General features: G+C 37.4%; 1 long non-coding RNA gene across 2 annotated transcripts; it reads right to left on the bottom strand.

Annotated features, from left to right (window-relative positions):
* Nucleotides 1-561: 561 nt before the first annotated feature.
* Nucleotides 562-6,411, bottom strand: LOC147372240 (uncharacterized). Of its 2 annotated transcripts, XR_015163938.1 has the most exons (4): nucleotides 6,242-6,411; nucleotides 5,655-5,714; nucleotides 2,107-2,180; nucleotides 562-1,778 (listed from the first exon to the last, which is right to left on the bottom strand). It is a non-coding gene; the product is annotated as an uncharacterized LOC147372240 (long non-coding RNA). The 2 variants fall into 2 exon arrangements; XR_015163939.1 differs by lacking the exon at nucleotides 2,107-2,180.
* Between the last annotated feature and the right edge of the window lie 12,951 nt (nucleotides 6,412-19,362).

The following is a 19,362-nucleotide window of genomic DNA, read 5'->3' as shown; positions in this document are numbered from 1 at the left end:
CCCAAAGTCACTCTGCTAGTGAGTGGAAGAACTGGGATTCTTCTAGAGTTAGAATGCCAGAGTCTGAGCTTTTAAGCATCTCACTATTCTGCCTTTGCAACAAGATCGATAATCTTTTAATTCATTTTTGTTAAAGCAATATAAATTCCTAGTTAAAAGAGTGAGGTGAGCTGTGTTGTTTTACAACATGGAATATCCAAATAAGTTCTATAGAGTTTTAAAAAATGTAAGTACATGCTAGTAATCACATTTTTGGGTGACAGGAATTGAAAACATGTAGCTGTATTGAAATATTTTTTAGAAAAAATATCAGAAAAGAAAACAATCCACTATCCCTGATAGAAAAAAGATAAATGATAGTTAACTTGTTATTAAATGCTTATAGTGTGCCAAACATTATTCTAAGTGTTTTAATGAACTTATTCAATTCTATGGAAACCTACAAAATACACATCATTATTATTCCCATTTTATGAATGAGGTTAAGTGGGTGGGTAAAATGCTCACCCTCTCCCCTCCCACCTCTATTCTTTATTCCTGGAGATTCCTGGATCTTTGGTGTTTTCTTGTTTCAAATTTCTTTGAATATTTTGGAAACATTTAGGGGGCTTTTTCTGGTGAGGAAGGTTGACATCTTGGAATCTTTTAGTTGAAGGATAATGCTGCTTAGTGACAGAATAGCGAAAAAACCCACGGCAATTTCAAGGCATTTGCTTTTATCCTGCCACGTAACTACTGCATCATCTAGTTTAGTAGAATGGTAATAGCCACCAGCTCTGGTGTCCAATTTTTCAAATCTTGGCTCTGTCTCTTCTTAGGTGATCTTGGGCAAGTTACTTAACCTCCAGAGATGGTGCTTTTGAATGGATCAGAGGGAAACATCCCTGCCTTGTAAGGTAGGGATGGAAGAGGGCAAGGGGAATAGGAAGAGAGAGAGGTCAATATGTGAAAAGGATTGAAAGGGCAGAAAGTTATAAAAATAACTAAAAATGTTTCTTCCTATCCTCATTCAGCATTTTCCATTACCTATTTGATGTTTCCTATTTGTTTAATGATGAAATCTCTTTGATTTCTGTTTGCAGTTCTTAGTCATATGACAGCTTTCTATGATGACTGTGCTTGTATGAGAACTGACCTACCGGGCCCACCCATGCTGTTTACAGTGAGATCACTTTTTGCAGCTTGTTCTCAGTCTGTTTGTTATCTGTCCTGATGTGTCACCAATGCTGGGTGAACCACACCCACAAAACAAATCAGAAACAGATTTCCTTTAATAACATGTGACATTTGTGAGTTGGGATATTTTAAATTAAATCACATATCTATCTAATTGATCATCCTTCTTCAGTTTTCAACATGTATTTATTGAGAGCTTATTCTGTGCCCAGGATTGGGGATATAAGGATGAAGTAATACAGTTTCTGTCCCTGGCCACCTCAGAGTAGTGTTGTTCAGTCACTCAGTGGTGTCTGACTCTTTGAGACCCCATGGATTGCAGCATGCCAGGCTCTCTGTCCTGCACCATCTCCCAGAGTTTGTTTAAACTCATGTCTATTGAGTTGGTGATACTATCTAACCATCGTATCCTCTCCCGCTGCCTTCTCCTTTTGCCCTCAATCTTTCCTGGCATCAGGGTCTTTTCTAATGAGTCAGCTCTTCTCATCAGGTGGTCAGAGTTTTGGAGCTTCAGCATCAGTCCTTCCAATAAACATTCAGGATTGATATCCTTTAGGGTTTGATTTCCTTGCTGTCCAAGGGACTCTCAAGAGTCTCCAGCACTGCAATTCAAAAGCAACAATTTTTTAGTGCTCAGCCTTTTTTATGGTCCAATTCTCACATCCGTACTTGACTGCTAGGAAAACCATGGCTTTGACTATGCTGACCTTTGTTATAGTAGTGACAAGCCTACTATACTTTATACATTGGCAGGGCAGACTGCTTTTATTTTTTTTTAACTTGTTTTCCAGCTCTTGACTAATCGTAACTTTTTTATATAACCTGTGGTCTCTCTTTTTGCCTTCTGTTTAGTTCCTCTGCTAGCATCATTATTAGCAAATACGTCCAAGCATCCAAATTTTGTCCTTTTATATCGAGGTCACGACTGACCTACACTCCTCTTTCGGCTCCATCCAGTGCTTTTCTTCTGACAGTGCAAATTGGTTGCAAAGCCTTACTGCGACCTGTATGCAGGTCAAGAAGCAACAGTTAGAATCAGACATGAAGCAACAGACTGGTTCAAAATTGACAAAGGAATATGACAAGGCTGTATATTGTCACCTTGCTTATTTAGCTTATATGCAGAGTACTTCATGTGAAATGCCAGGCTAGATAAATCACAAGCTGGAATGAAGACTACCGGGAGAAATATCAACCTCAAATATGCAGATGATACCATTCTAATGGCAGAAGGTAAAGAGGAAGTAAAGAGCCTTTTGATGAGAGTGAAAGAGGAGAGTGAAAAAGTTGGCTTAAAACTCAACATTCAGAAAACTAATATGGCATCCATTCCCATCACTTCATGGCAAATAAAAGGGGAAAATGTGGAAGCAGTGACACATTTTATTTTCTTGGGCTCCAGAATCACTGTAGACAGTGACTGCAGCTACGTAATTAAAAGACGCTCTTTGGAAGAAAAACTATGACAAACCAAGACAGTATTTTAAAAAGCAGAGACGTCACTTTGCTGATAAAAGTCCATATAGTCAAAGCTATGGATTTTCCAGTAGTTATGTACAGATGTGAGAATTAGACCATAAAGAAGGCTGAGCACTGAAGAACTGATGCTTTCGAATTATGCTGCTGGAGACTCTTGAGAGTCCCTTGAATAGCAAGGAGATTAAACCAGTCAATCCTGAAGGAAATCAACCCTGAATATTCACTGAGAGGACTGATGCTGAAGCTGAAGCTCCAATACTTTGGCCCTGATGCAAAGAGCAGACTCATTGGAAAAGACCTTGATACTGGGAAAGATTGAGGGCAGAAGGAGAAGGGGGCAGCAGAAGATAAGATGGTTAGATAGCATCACCAATTCAATTGGCATGAGTTTGAGCAAACTCTGGGAGACAATGAAGGACAGAGAAACCTGGTGAGCTGTAGTCCATGGGGTCGTAAAGAGTCAAACACAACTTAGCTACTGAACAGCAACAACTTTGTACTCAGCACATATTATTTCCTTTGTGGTATTATCTTCTTGAGGTCTAAAACTGCTACACAATAGTGAATGAATCAATGAAATATATGTAACTCAAAGCTACGGATGTACAGGTACAAAGATGAATTGGCTATAAGTTTTGCCCCCTTTTAGTCTAAAACTGAAGATCTGTCTTTCTAAAGATAACTTTATGGGTTCAGTCAGATAAAATTAACTTTGCTTGGGCACAAGATGAGAGTTCAAAAAATTGGAAATCTGGTGTCATTGTATGTCTGGCATATGTCATTAACACTGACATTTCTTAGTGAGAAGGTAGCAACTATGGTATATAATCCTCTGTCTTAAGAATTTTTTATGGCAGAAACTAAGCATCACTGACTCGATGGACATGAGTCTGGGTGAACTCCGGGAGTTGGTGATGGACAGGGAGGCCTGGTGTGCTGCAATTCATGGGGTCGCAAAGAGTCGGATACGACTGAGTGACTGAACTGAACTGAACTGAACTGAAGCCCCAAAGCAATTTGAATTTGCAACTAAGCCAAGTCTACAAGTAACAAATGCTGGAGAGAGTATGGAGAAAAGGGAGCCCTCCTCCACTGTTGATGAGAATGTAAGTTGTACAGCTGCTATGGAAAACAGTATGGAGGTTCCTCAGAAAGTTAAAAAATTGAATTACCATACAATCCAACAATCCCACTCCTAGACATATACCTGGGCAAAATTATCATTCAAAAAGATACATGCACCCTTATGTTCATAGCAGCACTATTCACAATAGCCAAAACAATCTACATGTCCATCGACAGATGAATGGATAAAGGTGTGGTACATATATACAATGAAATACTGCTCAGCCATTAAAAAGAACAAAATAATGTCATTTGCAGCAACATGGATACAACTAGAGATTATCATGCTAAGTAAAGTAAATTAGAGATATCAAAGTGATATCAAAATCATATGATACCACTTATAAGTGGAATCTAAAATATGGCACAAATGAATCTATCTACAAAACAGAAACAGACTCATAGACATAGAAAACAGACTTGTTGCCAAGGAGAGGGAGGGTAAGAGAGGGAAGGACTGGGAATTTGGGATTAGCAGATGTAAATCATTATATATAGGAAGGATAGACAACAAGGTCCTACTGTGCAGAACAGGAAGCTATATTTGATATTCTGTAATAAACCATAATGGAAAAAAGATTAAAAAGTGTCTATTTGTGTATAACTGAGTCATTTTGCTGTATAGCAGACATTTGGCACCACACTGTAAATCAACTATACTTCAGTTAAGAAAAAAGAGTTAAAAAAATGAAACTAAACCAAACAACTAGGACTCATTATTATCATTAGCACCTTACCATTATTTAATCACAGATATTATTATTACTACTGGTGAGATTTGTAATTTAATAGTTTTACATTGACTCTTTCCCCCAAGCAATACATTTAATTCTTTCCATTTTTTCACCTCATCTTAATCATATGTTTATACAAACAGGAGTGACAATTTACTTAATTACATAATACTAAAGTTAAAGAACATTGAATCAACACTGATTTGGAGTGGAAGAAGGAGGCTACTCTACTATAGCTACATTATAATGACAACATGTCTCCTAGACAGCATTTTTCTACTTGTAGCCAAAGAATCTTTTTGAAACACATTTAGGGTTATTTCTGGAGTCAGACATTTACAGATTATCACTACTTGCTTGAGAGAGACCCCAGAGTCCTAATTAGACAGAAAAGTGAAATAGACAGGCAAGGCCACCATAGCAGCCTTGCAGGTTGTGTGCTGCAGAATTTCAGGGAGTGCCATTCACAGAGACAGTAATGTAAATGGTGCCTCTGATGTTGTGCAACAAAGCAAGCTGCATGTTGGAAGCACTAGAAAAACTGTAGGAAGATACAGAGAACACTGATGTGCTAGGTAGACCCATAGTCATCTCATTGTCTTTGAAAGTACATTCATTTTTAATTAAGTTTTTCCTAGAAGCCATGAATATTAAGAAGTATGAATAACTGGAATGTAAAGAGAAAGACAGTTTCTCACTAGGGTTTTGATTTCACAATCAATATTCAATTTCACAAAAATACACCATTGGAAATGAGAAAAGTGAATTTGAAACATGGACTCAGAAAATGTATAAAGAGCAATTTACCTAGTAGAAAAGGTTAGGTAAAAGTATGGGAAATGATTAAAGGTAGGCTATGACTCTAGCAATAGGGCAGATTAGACAATTTGATTTCTCTCAGTACAAAACACCTAGTGCTGGGTTAAAAAAACAAAACAAAACAAAACAAAACTTTAAAACACTTTGTTTAGAATTCTCTGGCAATCCATTGGTTAGGACTCCTCCCTTTCATGGCAGGGGGCCCTGGTCTGATCCCTGGTCAGAGGACTAAGATCCTACAAGCTGGAGCTGGCCAAAACACACACATATACATGCACACACACACACACATACACACACACACACACACATTTTGCTTACCTCACAAAATGAGTTCATCAGTCATCCAGTATTGTGACTATTCAAAATGTACTAAGTGTTCTAGCCAGTGTAATTATCAAGGAAAAACAAATAAAACTTATAAGGACTGGAAATAAACCATAGGTATACACATATGATAAGACTGTCTATACAGAAAAGTCCAAAAAACTAAAAATGATCAGAACTAAGAATTTAGTAAGGTTGCTAGATATAAGATCAATACACAAAAAAATCAATTATGTCCCAATATGCCAACAACAATGATTTTTAAAATGCTATTTTTAAAAAGACACTTAGAAAGATAGTGTCTAGGAATAAATCTAAAGATTGACAATATTTTTATGAAGAAAATATGAAAGTCTATTGAAATATCTTAAAGAGGACCTAAATACATAGAGTTATACCATATTCATAAAAATGTGAACTCAATTTCTGAAGAAAGTAAATAACCTTAAAATTAACTTTGAATATATAATACAATTCCAGTTAAACACAACTCAATAGCTATGAGTAGTGGAATATAATTGAGTTGCTGGTACCTAAAGTGAATCTGGAATTTGGGGGGAGTCTAATATAATTAAAGTTACCTCTAATAGGAAAAAAAAATCCTTGTGAAGTTTGTTATCAGAAAGATGAATGCTCAGATATATGTATACTGCAAACACAACAGTTCTCTTATATACCAAGAATTGGACATTAATGTCAACATTGGGAAATTAGGAATGTGGTTTCTTAGCAAAGGAATTGCTGCCTCAGTTGCATGATGGCATTTTTCATCTATGACTCAGAAGGGAAGTCTGGAATACTAGCTTAATGCCTAAGACACAGACTCTGGGTTTCCAGTTCTAGAAAGAATGTTTTAGCAAGTGCAGCCTGCCACACATGAGAGCGTCCAAAGCATCCAGAGGTATCTGAGTGACTATACCTCACCCAAAGGCCATTTGTTAAACTATAACAGACATGCCACCTGTTCCTTCAGAGGCCAATAAGTGATCTTTGAACAGGGTTGGAGTTAAAAAGTAAACCTATGGTTCACGTTTTTGGATTGTTCTAACTAAAATACAACAATCGGCTTGCTACAAGTATGCAGTCAGTGTTTGCTTCTGAGATTGGCTCAGTGATTACATTTTAAAGGAAGAAGACATTTATTATGAAAACGGTTTTCCAACTAGTCTGATTGCTTTTGAAGGAGCTCTTAAAACTATAATACTATGTTATCAGCCAAACTTTCTGTATTACAGTTACCTTTACAACTCTATAACTGTGACTTTGTGATATTTTACAGTGAAAACAAGGTCAGTTCAAATCACAAGATTATAGATGTTCTTTTTAAGAGTTATAATATCACTTTTTAATTAAAAATTACAAATTCTCAAGAAGACAAAGAGAAAATAAGCTTTTCTAAAAAAATAGGCGTGAAAGCATCATTTAGAATATGGAAAAATCTCAGGCTAGTGACGTAATTGGTGTTTCCTTTCAACACTTTCTTCTGTGTTTCTGGCTTACCCTCTCACCCACCTTTTCCTTTCATACATCCTTTTCATTGTTAGAATGAGGTAACAGGCAAAAGTGAAAAACTTCATGAAAAGCATGCATGGAAATCTGTTTCCTGCATTATAAACTTTAAGTGTAATTAAGTTTTTTATTTACTTTTCTGTTGTTTTGTTCACTAGTTGTAAAAAATGAGCATAATTTGAAAAAGGTGAAAACAGTAAGGGTATAGATGACCTGAACAGATCAGTCAATTTGATCAAGTTGACATTTATAGAATACTCTATACAACAACGGTAGACACACAAGAAATATATACCAAGGTAGACCATATACTGGGCCATAAAACACATGTTAATAAACTTGAAAGAATAGAAATCAAGCATGGTATGTTCTCAGACCACAGTGAATTAAGTAGAAGCAAATAACAGAAAGATAATTGGAAAATCCCAAAATATCTGGAAATTAAACAACATACCTCTAAATAACTCAAGCCAAAGAAGTAATCTCAAGAGGAATTTAAAGATTTTTTGAATTAAAGAAAAATAAAAGTACAACTTGTTAAAATTTGTGGGATGCAGCAAAATCAATTTGCTTAGAGGAAAGTTTATAGAATTAAATGCATATGTTAGAAAAGAACTAAAGTCAATAATCTAAGCTTCCACCTTGGGAATCTAATAAAAAGGGTGAAGTAAAACCAATTAGCGGCCTTCCCTGGTGGCCCAAGGGCTTAAGAATCTGCCTGCTAATGCAGAGACATGGGTTTGATCCCTGGTCTGGGAAGATACTGCAGGCCGCAGCATTACTAAGCCAGTGTGTCAGGACTACTGAGCTGGTGAGCTAGAGTCTGTTCTCCGCAACAAGAGGAGCCACTGCACTGAGAAGCTCATGTTCTGCAAGCAGAGAGAAGCCCCTGCTGGCCGCCGCTAGAGAAAGCCTGCTCACAGCAACAAAGACCCAATGCAGCCAAAATAAATGAAAAATGAAAAAAAAAAAAAACTGATTAGCAAGCATAGAAAATTTTACAATAAATGTTCAATTTTACATATAATCCAGGAAAAGAAATGCAAATTAAGAAGAATCACTTTTCACATACTGAATTAGGAAATTTATATTTCTAAAGTATAATACCCAGTCCTGGTATGAGTGAGGTAAAATAGTCAGTATATTAGAAGTAGTTGTACAAACTGAAATAACCCTTTTTGAAAAGAAGTTTGCAATGTGACCTTAAATGTAATTAATGTGGCTTTTAAATGTATTTCCATTTTAATGATTGTAAATAATCTCAGATTAAGAAAATATTTAACTCCCATAAATAGCTATGCAAGTATTATTTACAGCAAAAATCTGAAAATGGCCCAAATGTCCAAACAAGTGTGGCATTAAGTTGAACAAGGAGTATCCAGTCACTGGAATAGTTGTTGGCCATGGTGATGTTATTTTGAAATAATTTGTAATAACTCGATAATAAGTCAGAGTATGAAACGAAAATCGTATGGCTAGAAATACAATCAGAAAAGTATATGCCAAAATGTAAACTGCTTTCTTGGTATGATGGGTGTATTGTTGTTCATTCTGTTCGTGATGCCAAGTGTCTTGCTATTCATGCTGTCCACACTGTTCGCTGAACCCAGGGTGGGCAAGGTGCAAACTAAGAGGCTGGAAGGAGTCTTGAGGAGCCACAGGAACTGCAGACACATGTATTCTCTCCTGGCTGGCATGGCAGCCAGAACACAGCCTCTCTCCTGCCTGATGCAGCAGCTGTGGCAGCAGCCACAACACAACCGTAACAGAGCCATAACATAACCTCTTATAACATAATCATGAAGTCGCTCCAATGTAGCCCCAATGCAGCAGCAGCCAGGGCTTTCATGGTAAAGCTCATACAGGTGTACCTCACAAAGTAGTCCGTGACCAAGTGAGTTCCTTGTGATGCTCATGCACAGTGCTATCAGTGATCTCAGCTGTTAGTGATCATTATTTACAAAACGCGGGGAAGAGTGAGAGGCCGTGGGGCGAGAGAGCCTGAGCATGCCATCTTGGCTGATTTGCCCTTTCATTACAATGGGTTTGCTCTTTCTACTGCTTTTCCATATTTCCCAAAGACCATGATGGACATAGAGGCTTTGATCATGGGTTTGAGAGAACAGGGGTTTGGGTTACTGTCTCCACCCTGCTGTGGGAGTCTCAGTTCCCATTTGTCAAATGAGATGATGACTGAAGGTCTCTCTCTGCTGTGGCTGTGAGGACTGAAGGTGATACCTGTCACAGGTTTAGCACAGAGTCTGCCACACTGTAAGTCTCTAATAAACAGTAGCTATTGTTACTGGTTACAGTAGTTTTTTTTTTTTTTTTAAGTCCTATTGAGAGTAAGCACATTAGGAAGAGGTTCATCCCAAATTTTCAAAGGGGGTTTTTATTTTTACTGATCCCTTTGGATTTCATCATATCCAAGATATTTGTTTACTAAGTGCAGAATATTCTGAGTCCATAGAGGGGTGATTAAAAATACTTTTGTATACAAAAAAGAACACATACTAGAAAATTACAAGTGTATTGGACTCTCTTTGTGTATTTAAAAGTATTATAACCCAAGACCACACCAGTGAGACTGAAAAGAATTCAAAGCTAGTGAATTTAGCTACTTATTACTTCAAGTCTGCAGGTTTGACCTTTTTTTTTTCCCAGAGTAAGAGACAGTAATCTGAGCCTCCTTCTTTCTCCCTGTTGGATGGGTAGGAAGCCAGAGAAAATGATAGTTTTACAGAGCAAACTTCCTACACGGTCATTAGTGTGCGTGTGTGTGTTAGTCGCTCAGTAGTGCCCAACTCTTTGCAATCCCATGGACTGTAGCCCACCAAGCTTCTCTGTCCACGGAATTCTACAGGCAAGAATACTGGAGTGGATTGGATTGCCATTACCTTCGCCAGAGGAACTTCCCAACCCAGGGATTGAACCCTGGTTTCCTGCCTCGCAGGCAGATTCTTTACCATTTGAACTACAGGGACTTTCCCCTAAAGTGCCCTAAAGCATCATTAGTAGACTGAGAAATCTCCTACTTATTTGGAATTTTTTCTAATATAAATTCTAATACTGCTTTAAAAGTAATATATGCTTTCATTCCCAAAAAGAGTTCTCCCCATAATAAGGATATTATGTATTCTAACAATAATCAATCGTTTTAAAAAGGATTCCTTCTTTTCTGTTTGTAATAAAACTTGCCTTCATTCAAACATCCCTGAAGGAAGGAAGAAAGTGGGAAAATGCTATATTATTCCTTTATGATGAAGGAATCTTCTATAGTTATGTTAGAGAAACTAACTGCATTCATGAAAAAGTGCTTAGACTTCATCAGAGTTAGGACTATTTTCATAATAATTTTGTATTAACTTTGGATTTAAGGCCCTTATTCCTCAAGTTTAGTAGGCAATATTTCTGTGAGTAAATAGCATTTATAAGTACAGAAAGTTTAAGGTAGAACACGGGAGGGGCCATTTTGAATTTTGCAGGAACATAAATGAAATTATTATTATTGTAACCTTGGGTGGCTAAGGCCTTCCATTTTCTTTACCACTCAGCTGATAGACTTTCAAAGTGTATTAATACTCTGAAGCTGTTATCCTGATCTCTGAAGATGGTGTATGGTTTGACATTATTTAATGAGGTTCTCTGATGTTCCTGGTAACTGAATCTGTGTTCTACAATGAGGTCTATTATACTCAATTTAAGGTTAGAGCAAATTATGTCACAGATTTACCTGCTAAATTGCATTGTAATCTTGTGAGACCTGAAATGAAAACATTGAGAAAAGCGCTTGTGTCTGAAATCACAGCCCAAGTTTAGGATTAAAAATTATCCAGTGAAATTATGATCTGTAGGTAAAACCGAACTAGAAGCACACCTAGCTTAATTAGCAGCTTGAATATATTGTCCTATATTATTTATCTTGAAATCCCACTTGCAAAGTTTTTTTTTAATATCAAATTGTTGCTTTAGGAAGCAAACTATTATATATCGAATGGATAAGTAACAAAGTCCTACTGTATAGCACAGGGAACTATATTCAATAAACCGTGATAAACCAAAATGGAAAAGAATACATTTTTCTGTAAGCAGAAATTTACACACCATTGTAAATCTACTAAACGTGAATAAAATTTTTAAAAATTGCTGCTTTAGGAGACTATGGGCATTTTAGAGTTGGGTTTCTAAGCTGTGTGTACTGGGGGATAGTTTATTTGATTTTAAGCTGAAGAGCTAGAAAAACTGAGTAGAACCTTTGTGCTCTCAGTTCAGTTCAGTTCAGTCGCTCAGTCGTGTCTGACTCTTCTGACCCCGTGGACCACAGCACGCCAGGCCTCCCTGTCCATCACCAACTCCCGGGGTTTACTCAAACTCATCTCCATTGAGTCGGTGATGCCATCCAACCATTTCATCCTCTGTCGTCCCCTTCTTCTTTGCCTTCAATCTTTCCCAGCATCAGGGTCTTTTCAAATGAGTCAGCTCTTCGCATCAAGTGGCCAAAGTATTGGAGTTTCAGCTTCAACATAAGTCCTTCCAATGAATATCCAGGACTGATCTCCTTTAGGATGGACTGGTTGGATCTCCTTGCAGTCCAAGGGACTCTCAGGAGTCTCCTTTGTGCTCCAGATTGACGATTTAGGAGTACTGGGCACAGAGAAGGCTCAACCCCAACTTAGTCACTTGTCCTAACTAGCTATATAACCCTGAGTAGACTGGGGCTCATGGAATAAAAGGTTTTAAATGTATAGTCTCAGCAGACTTCAGTTTTCTCATGCCATAAAAAGCGGTTGGCCTAATAATTTCCAAAATCTTTTCCTATGCCAATATTATATTGTGAAAATTACAAAATAGGTAGTTACAGTACAGATGGCAAATGTTCTTAAAATTACCCACTTTTCAGGGGGATTTAAACTTATTGTTTATTGCTTATTATTTCAACTGTATCTTTTTTGGGGGCGGCTATACCCTACAGCTTGTGAGATCTTAGTTTCCCAACCAGGGATTGATCCTGGGCCATGGCAGTGAAAGCACTGAGTCCTAACCACTGAACTGCCAGGAAAGTCCTTCAACTGTATTTTTATGTAAATGATTCCTAAACCTGTGTCTGGACACTTGACTGCTCAGCTATTCTCTTTAGTTCAACCTGTTCAAGGCCATCTCCTATAGCCCCACCTCCTAAAGCAACTGAATTTTCTGACTCTTCTATTTTGATAAAATAAGCTATCATTTTTTTTCAACTAACCAGATTCAGAGCCACCAGGTTCTAACTTCTAACTTTCTTCTAACATTCTAACTTCTTTCTTTGTCAATACCATGATCATTTACAAAGTCCTGTCAATCCCCTGTTTTTCCTTCAATTCCTCTCTCTCCATCTTCTCTAACATCACCTTGGTTTATATCCAAGTCTCCTCATAAAGTAGCTCTCAACTCTCCTTCTAGGTCTTCTTTTTTCTAATTTATTATAGGTCTTGTGTGTGTGCTAAGTCACTTCAATCATGTCCAACTCTTTGCGACCCTGTGGACTGTAGCCTGACAGGCTCCTCTGTCCATGTGATTCTCCAGGCAAGAACACTGGAGTGGATTGCCATGCCTTCTTCCAGGGGATCTTCCTAACCCAGGAATCAGACCCACATCTCCTGTGGCTCCTGAATTGCAGGTGGATTCTTTACCACTGAGCCACTGGGGAAGCCCTACTATGGGTCACATCTAGATAATAACAGCTGTAATCATGTAGCTTTTCAACACAGATCAGCTGGACTCACCAAAGCATTAACTATTTGTCCCTAGTCTACTTTTTCCCCATCTCATGCTGACCCCTCTCCTATTAGATACCACTCGCTCTCCTGGGAGGCACCTTGTATATTCACTCCTGTTCATTACAAGCAAGGCTTACCCACATTGGCCACCAATCCATCTAAACCAATTCAAATGTTAGGGGTCAAATATGTCCACATCCTCTGGATAGCTCTTCTAATCTTCTGAGCCTACAGTGTTCCACCTGCTACTCATCACCTACCAATATGTCATTAATCAGATACTGTTTTTATCATATTCAGCCTTAAGTTGTTACAATTTCACAATAAAAATGTGATCATAACAATTATATGGTATTGCTGAAAATTTCAAAGCTAGAGAAACGGTCATCTCTAGTATTTTAATATATTGTATGCCTTTTTAATATGTATGTTTTCCATAGGTATAGATAACTAAGGTATAGATACAATTTTGCTTCATGTTTTGCCCCCACTCAATATATAAGAAAAAAACTGTAATTGAGGATAATGACGTGATCTATGGGATGACAGAGGGGCAAATAACACTATTGGAAGAGTAGAGAGTAAGAAAGATGTCACAGCAGTTATGTCTGAATTGAATTTCCAAGTATCTGCCAGAGCTAGCCAGAAGCAGAAGAGAAGAGGAGACAGAGGGAGAGAGTGTGCAGAAACAAGGAGCTTGAAGCCCATTGTTAGCTCAGAGGCTGCAGGAAATTCACTGTGGGTGGAGCCAAAGACCCTGTGGCAGGAACTGGTACATGGCGGGTCTGGGTGCCAAGCCAAGCAGCATGAATTCCATCTGTCAATGACGGGGAGCCATGAAATATGTTACTGGGTGCTTGGGCCAGATACACTGGTGAAATTATTAACATTTGATGACATACACAGTATGTCTACTTACACTCAACCTACTCTTCTTTCTAATAGAAAAGGTTTCATTTTTTAAGGGTGGCAATGTGCCCAGTTAAAATATTCACCTCCTCAGACATCCTCATGGTCTGAAGAGGCCACATAATCCAGTTCAGGCCAGTTAGATATAAGCAGATGTGTGGGGCTGCTGGGGAAGCTTTTAAAGACTCAGCTGGCATATATCTTTTCCCCTTCTCTCTTTTCCATTTCTCTTGCCTAGAAGGGGGATACGAGTCCTAGAGGTGGCACAGCCATCTTGCAACCATGAGAAAGAAAACCACATAGGTCCTAATGACTTCCTTGTTCTGGACTGTCTACCTCCTGCCTCTTTGCCATGGGAAGAAAATCAGTCTTGATTTGGTTAAGCTACTGAGTTGAGTCCATGCAATTGAATACAATCCTATCTAATATTATGTCCACTTCTTAATGATTTGCAATGACTTAACATATGAAAGATTTTGAGAAGTCCTATTTAACCTTGTTTAATCTAATATTGATGTCATCTGACTACAGAGCTGTTTTTCCTCAGAACACTTCGTATATCTCACCGAGCACGAGTATTCTGTAGAAGTTTGGAAAATACTACTTGTGTTGATCCAGTAGATGGATTTAGTTATGACATTCTACTATAGGAGGAGTAACATGATAGAAGAGAAAGATAGTGAGTTTAGATTTAAATGTGTTGAATTAAAGATGTCTAAGTGGAGCTGTCCATTGATGACCTTGAAGCTCATGAGTGACATTTGGGAATAAACAAAGTAGGGTGGTGGATAAATCCACAGCTCAATGGGTTAAACTGACATTGTCAAAGGAGAAACTATTCTATGGGTGTCTTTGCCAATGAGAAAGTTGGCAATCTAGTCTTGAATCCTTTCTTTAATTGCCTTCCTATGTCATTTCTCTTGAAAGAGGAATGGAAAGAATACTGTGCTTAAAGTCAGACATGCCGCAGTTCAAATCCTGCCTTGTCAGTTTACTTAGCTGTGTGAACTTGGCTCAGATATTTAACTTCTCTGAGCTTCAGTTTTTTCAACAAGCGGTCAACAACCTAGCTTTAGAGTTGTTATGAGTATTATAAACTATTCAATATTGTGCCTGGTAAATTGTAGTTGCTCCATCAGTGCCATTCTCTTCTCCCTCTAGTTAGAAAAGATTTGTTGCTTCATACTTTCATCTCCTGTGTAGCAACTTTTAATACAGCTAAAACTGCATGTAAAATTAAGTCAGGGCAACTCTTTTATTTCTGCCTTTTAAATACCCATATATATTTCCACAACATTTTGCAGAAAACCCCAAAAGAACTTTTTCGTCAACCAATAACTTGAAGATGGAATTCTAGGGCAGGTCAAAGGAGATTGTATGTAATTGATGGATTTTTGTATTACTATTTTAGGTATTTAACAAAAGAATCGCCTGCAATGCAGAAGACCTGGGTTCGATCCCTGGGTTGGTAAGATCCCCTGGAGAAGGAAAAGGCTGCCCACTCCAGTATTTTGGCCTGGAGAATTCCATGGACTGTATAGTCCATGGGGTTGCAAAGAGTTGGACATGACTAAGCAACTTTCACAACAAAACAAAGTGCTTCCAATGTATCTTGCTCTTTTCTAACCTTTCATAAATATTAACTCATTTCATGTGCATAATAACCTTACTAATTAGATACTGTTATTATTCCCATACAGCAAATAAGGAAATGATTGAATCAAGAGGTTAAGTAACTTGCCCATAGTCACACAGCTAGCAGGTGGCAGAGCCAGGCTTCAAATCTGTGGAAACAGATCCCATAGTCCATGCTCCTAATTACTATGCATGTGTGTGTGCTAAATTGCTTCAGTCGTATCTGACTCTTTGCAACCCCATGGACTGTAGCCCACTATACTCCTCTGTCCATAGGATTCTCCAGGCAAGAATACTGGAGTGGGTTGCCATTTCCTCCTCCCCTAATTACTATACTTCTATATAAAAGACATAAATAAATAAGAGAAATTACTCACATTGCTCACTATTCTTTCATCCTTATGAGGCCTTTGGTAGCTATTTCTTTATCTATTTTCCTACATTAAAAAAATAGTTGTCTCTTAGCATCTTTTCATTAGTGTCAGAAATAGCAATATGCATAGAAAGTTTTAGCTAACAAGTATTCTGAAGAGAAATTGTTTAAAATTTGTGTCAGTATAGTGCTGTCCAGAGGAGCTATCTCTGTAACAACAGAACTGTTCTTGTTTGTTTGAACTTTCTAGATTCCATATAATTAATCTGAACATGAGAGAGCATGCTTTTTTTTTTTTTTTTTAAAGAAACGTACTGCTTACCTTCCTGGAAGAGCAAACATATTTTCAAAGGTTCCTGCTCCCTTCCTAGGAATGAACAGTTATAGCCAGGAAGCAGATGAAATAAGAAATACAGTGCCAGTGGTAAGAGGCTTAGATGAAAGCATAAGGAAATTCCCAAGATGGTGTTTTTAAACGGCATTCAAAGGGAATAGACCAGGTAGACAACAAAATATAGGATTATTTGAATGGAAACAATTCTCCATTTCATTTTATCCTAATGGTTTTCTAGTTCAAAAAGAGAAGATTGTACTCATGGAAAACTGATGGATAAGCAATGGTTAAAGCACAAACAAATCTGGAAATCCATGTCCTATCTCTAGTATATATTTATTGGATGATCTAACTTTGGCATTTATGTCTTTCATATCACTTTCTCTCCCAGAAAATGTGAAAAACTTTTCCTGTTCCTTCCCACATGTTGATGCTTCCGGGATAACTGAGATAGTGTTTACAGTTCTGTGGAGGGAAGATACTAAGTGTACTAAAATCACTATTTCAAAGTTCCTCGTTTTCTTGGAAATGTATAATCATATCAATGTATACAGTGTTGTTAAGGAGAAGGAACTGGCAACCTACTCCAGTATTCTTGCCTGGAGAATCCCAGGGACAGAGAAGCCTGGTGGACTGCCGTCCATGGGGTCTCACAGAATTGGACACAACTGAAGCGACTTAGCAGCAGCAGCAGCAGAATACAGTGTTGTTAAAGAATCAAATTTTCCATAAAAGTGATTATTTTTTCAGAAAATACTTACCCCATTCAGAACTAATAGTTTCCTTTAAAAATTTAATCATTTTCAAAAATTAACAATTTGCATTTGTGGATTTTTTCCTTAATATTTATCAAATGCTTTCTATCTGCAATGTATTTTAGTGGAACTCTTTCCTTCTGGTTAAACAAAATACGTTTACCTTTTATTAAGGAGTCCTTAAGACATCAGCATATAAAAAGGGGATTTTAATTTTCTTCAAGCATAATATCAGTTGACATCATAAAACTTTTAATACACTTTTAGGGTAATGAAATATAAGCCCTAGACCTAAGTGAAGTGAACTATTAGTTCAGTTTTATTCTACACCAATTCAGACAAACCTAGAGTTGAGTTCTAGATACACAGTATAAAAGCAATGTTGACAAAACTGTAGTATATCTGAAAAGGGGTGAATAAGATGGTTAAAGGTTTGGAAATCATGCTATATGGGCAATTAAACACTTGGAGAAGAAAATAGGAGGAGCAATAAAACTTTACTTCAGACCTTCAAATACCTATCGGAAAAAGATTGGACCTATTCTATATTGTTCAGACAATTAAACTATAAACACAGGTAGAATTTTAAGGAGAAAGATTACAATAGTACCCAAAATGAAAAGGGCTGCTTTTGAGGCTTTTGTTTACTGAGATTTCTAGAACAGAATCTGGGTGACCTTTGGACAGAGATTCTGGGGAGAGGATCTGATGAGGTAAGAAGTTGCCCTCAAGGACCCCAAGGTCCCTTTTGATGCTAAATAACTCCATGATCCAATAGAAACATCACTTACTGTACTAAGTTATAATAGGGTGACACCTTTGCAGCTTTTTGATGCTTTGCCTCTGAATTAAAGGCCTCAGATTGCTATGGGGTTTTTGGTCCTTATGCTGCTTTTCATAGTTCTACCATCCCCTTTATGCTTCCCAGGTGGCGCTATTGGTAAAGAACCCACCTGCCAATGCAGGAGACAAAAGAGACGGGGGGTTCGATCCCTGGGTCAGGAAGATTCCCTGGAGGAGGAAATGGCAACCCACTCCAGTATTCTTGCCTGAAGAATCCCATGGACAGAGGAGCCTGGCAGGCTACAGGCTACAGGTTTACAGAGTCGGTCACTACTGAAGCGACTTAGCATGCACAACATGCATCCTCTTTATTACCAGGTTGCCTCAACTCATTCCTTGTTTTAACAACCTCCTGCTTCATTCTACTTTCTTGCTTCTAAATATGCTGTCGTCTAGGATAACAGCATAACCAAACTTATTAACACTGCGTGGATAATTTAAGTGAAGACCTAAAGAGCTCACCTGTAAATAAGGTCTTTGGTATATGGACTTTTTGCCATCAATTTTAGTTCTTGAAGGCATTTTTTAGCTTTCTTTCAAATTCTCAGGAGTATTCTAGATCTGTCAATTATGTGGTGTCTGAAAACTTGTTATCAAAATTCCATAGGTTTGCTAAGCTTCCTACTAACATAAATTTTAAAAAAATTCTAAATTCATTATTGAAATTTTCAAAAACACTTAATCACAGGCAGTGTATGCCCTTGATTATCACTGAGCAAGATTTTCCTTAGGTAGGCAAACTTTCCTTGTATAGCATCTTCAAAATGAAAATAGAAAAAAAAGTAACAAAAAAATTTTCAATGATGAAAACAGAATTTATAACTAAATTAGACTATGCAACCAAATGAAATTGATTAGAAAGCTAATTACTATTCTCTTCTGAGCTGCTTCATATATAAAATATTGGTATAAACATACAGATTTCTTTAGAATATGGGGAATCATCCTGATTTCACTGGTTTTCTTCTTAATCCCTGGTCTTTGGTATACTGCAATCGCTTTTTAACATAACCCAGTCAAAAATGTTTAATGAAAATTTGTTTTATATCTAGCAGGTGTTTTCAGTTAAGAATAAAAGAAAATGATAATAATGTTTTGTTCAGACTAAGTATAACAGACTGCTTGACCATTAAGGAACTCACTGTCTCCTTAAAGGAAGTAGGAACCAGTTACAGAGCAATCAAAGAAGTACATTATCAAGGCAGGATTGGTGCAGATAGTAATGCCCTTAATATTTGTAATGGGAAATGGAGTAGTTCTGCCTCAATAGGGTAGAATCAGAAGTTAATAATAAATGTGCATTTTTTTTTCTTTTTGAAAAGTTTGCTTTGATAATTAGGTTAAATATTGGTGTTAAGAGCCCTTGGATTGTTATTATTTCCTGTCATTTATTTGGTAAGAATAATATGGAGAGATGTTCAATTGACTCAGTTGGAAGCATGTCTATAAGATATGAAGAAAGCCCCCAAATTGCCAATATTTGAAAATTTAAAGGGTTTATTTTCTGAAATGTTATATAAATTGCTATTCCACATCTTTTGCCACTTTCCAGTGCTGGCCAGAATAATTTTAATGTCCCCAAATGGAT

This window comes from Bos grunniens, chromosome 5 (assembly GCF_055505025.1).
Source record: "Bos grunniens cultivar Pamir isolate PY7600 chromosome 5, Bosgru_T2T1.0, whole genome shotgun sequence".
Taxonomy (NCBI): domain Eukaryota; kingdom Metazoa; phylum Chordata; class Mammalia; order Artiodactyla; family Bovidae; genus Bos; species Bos grunniens.
This window is presented reverse-complemented; position numbering and strand designations above follow the sequence as displayed.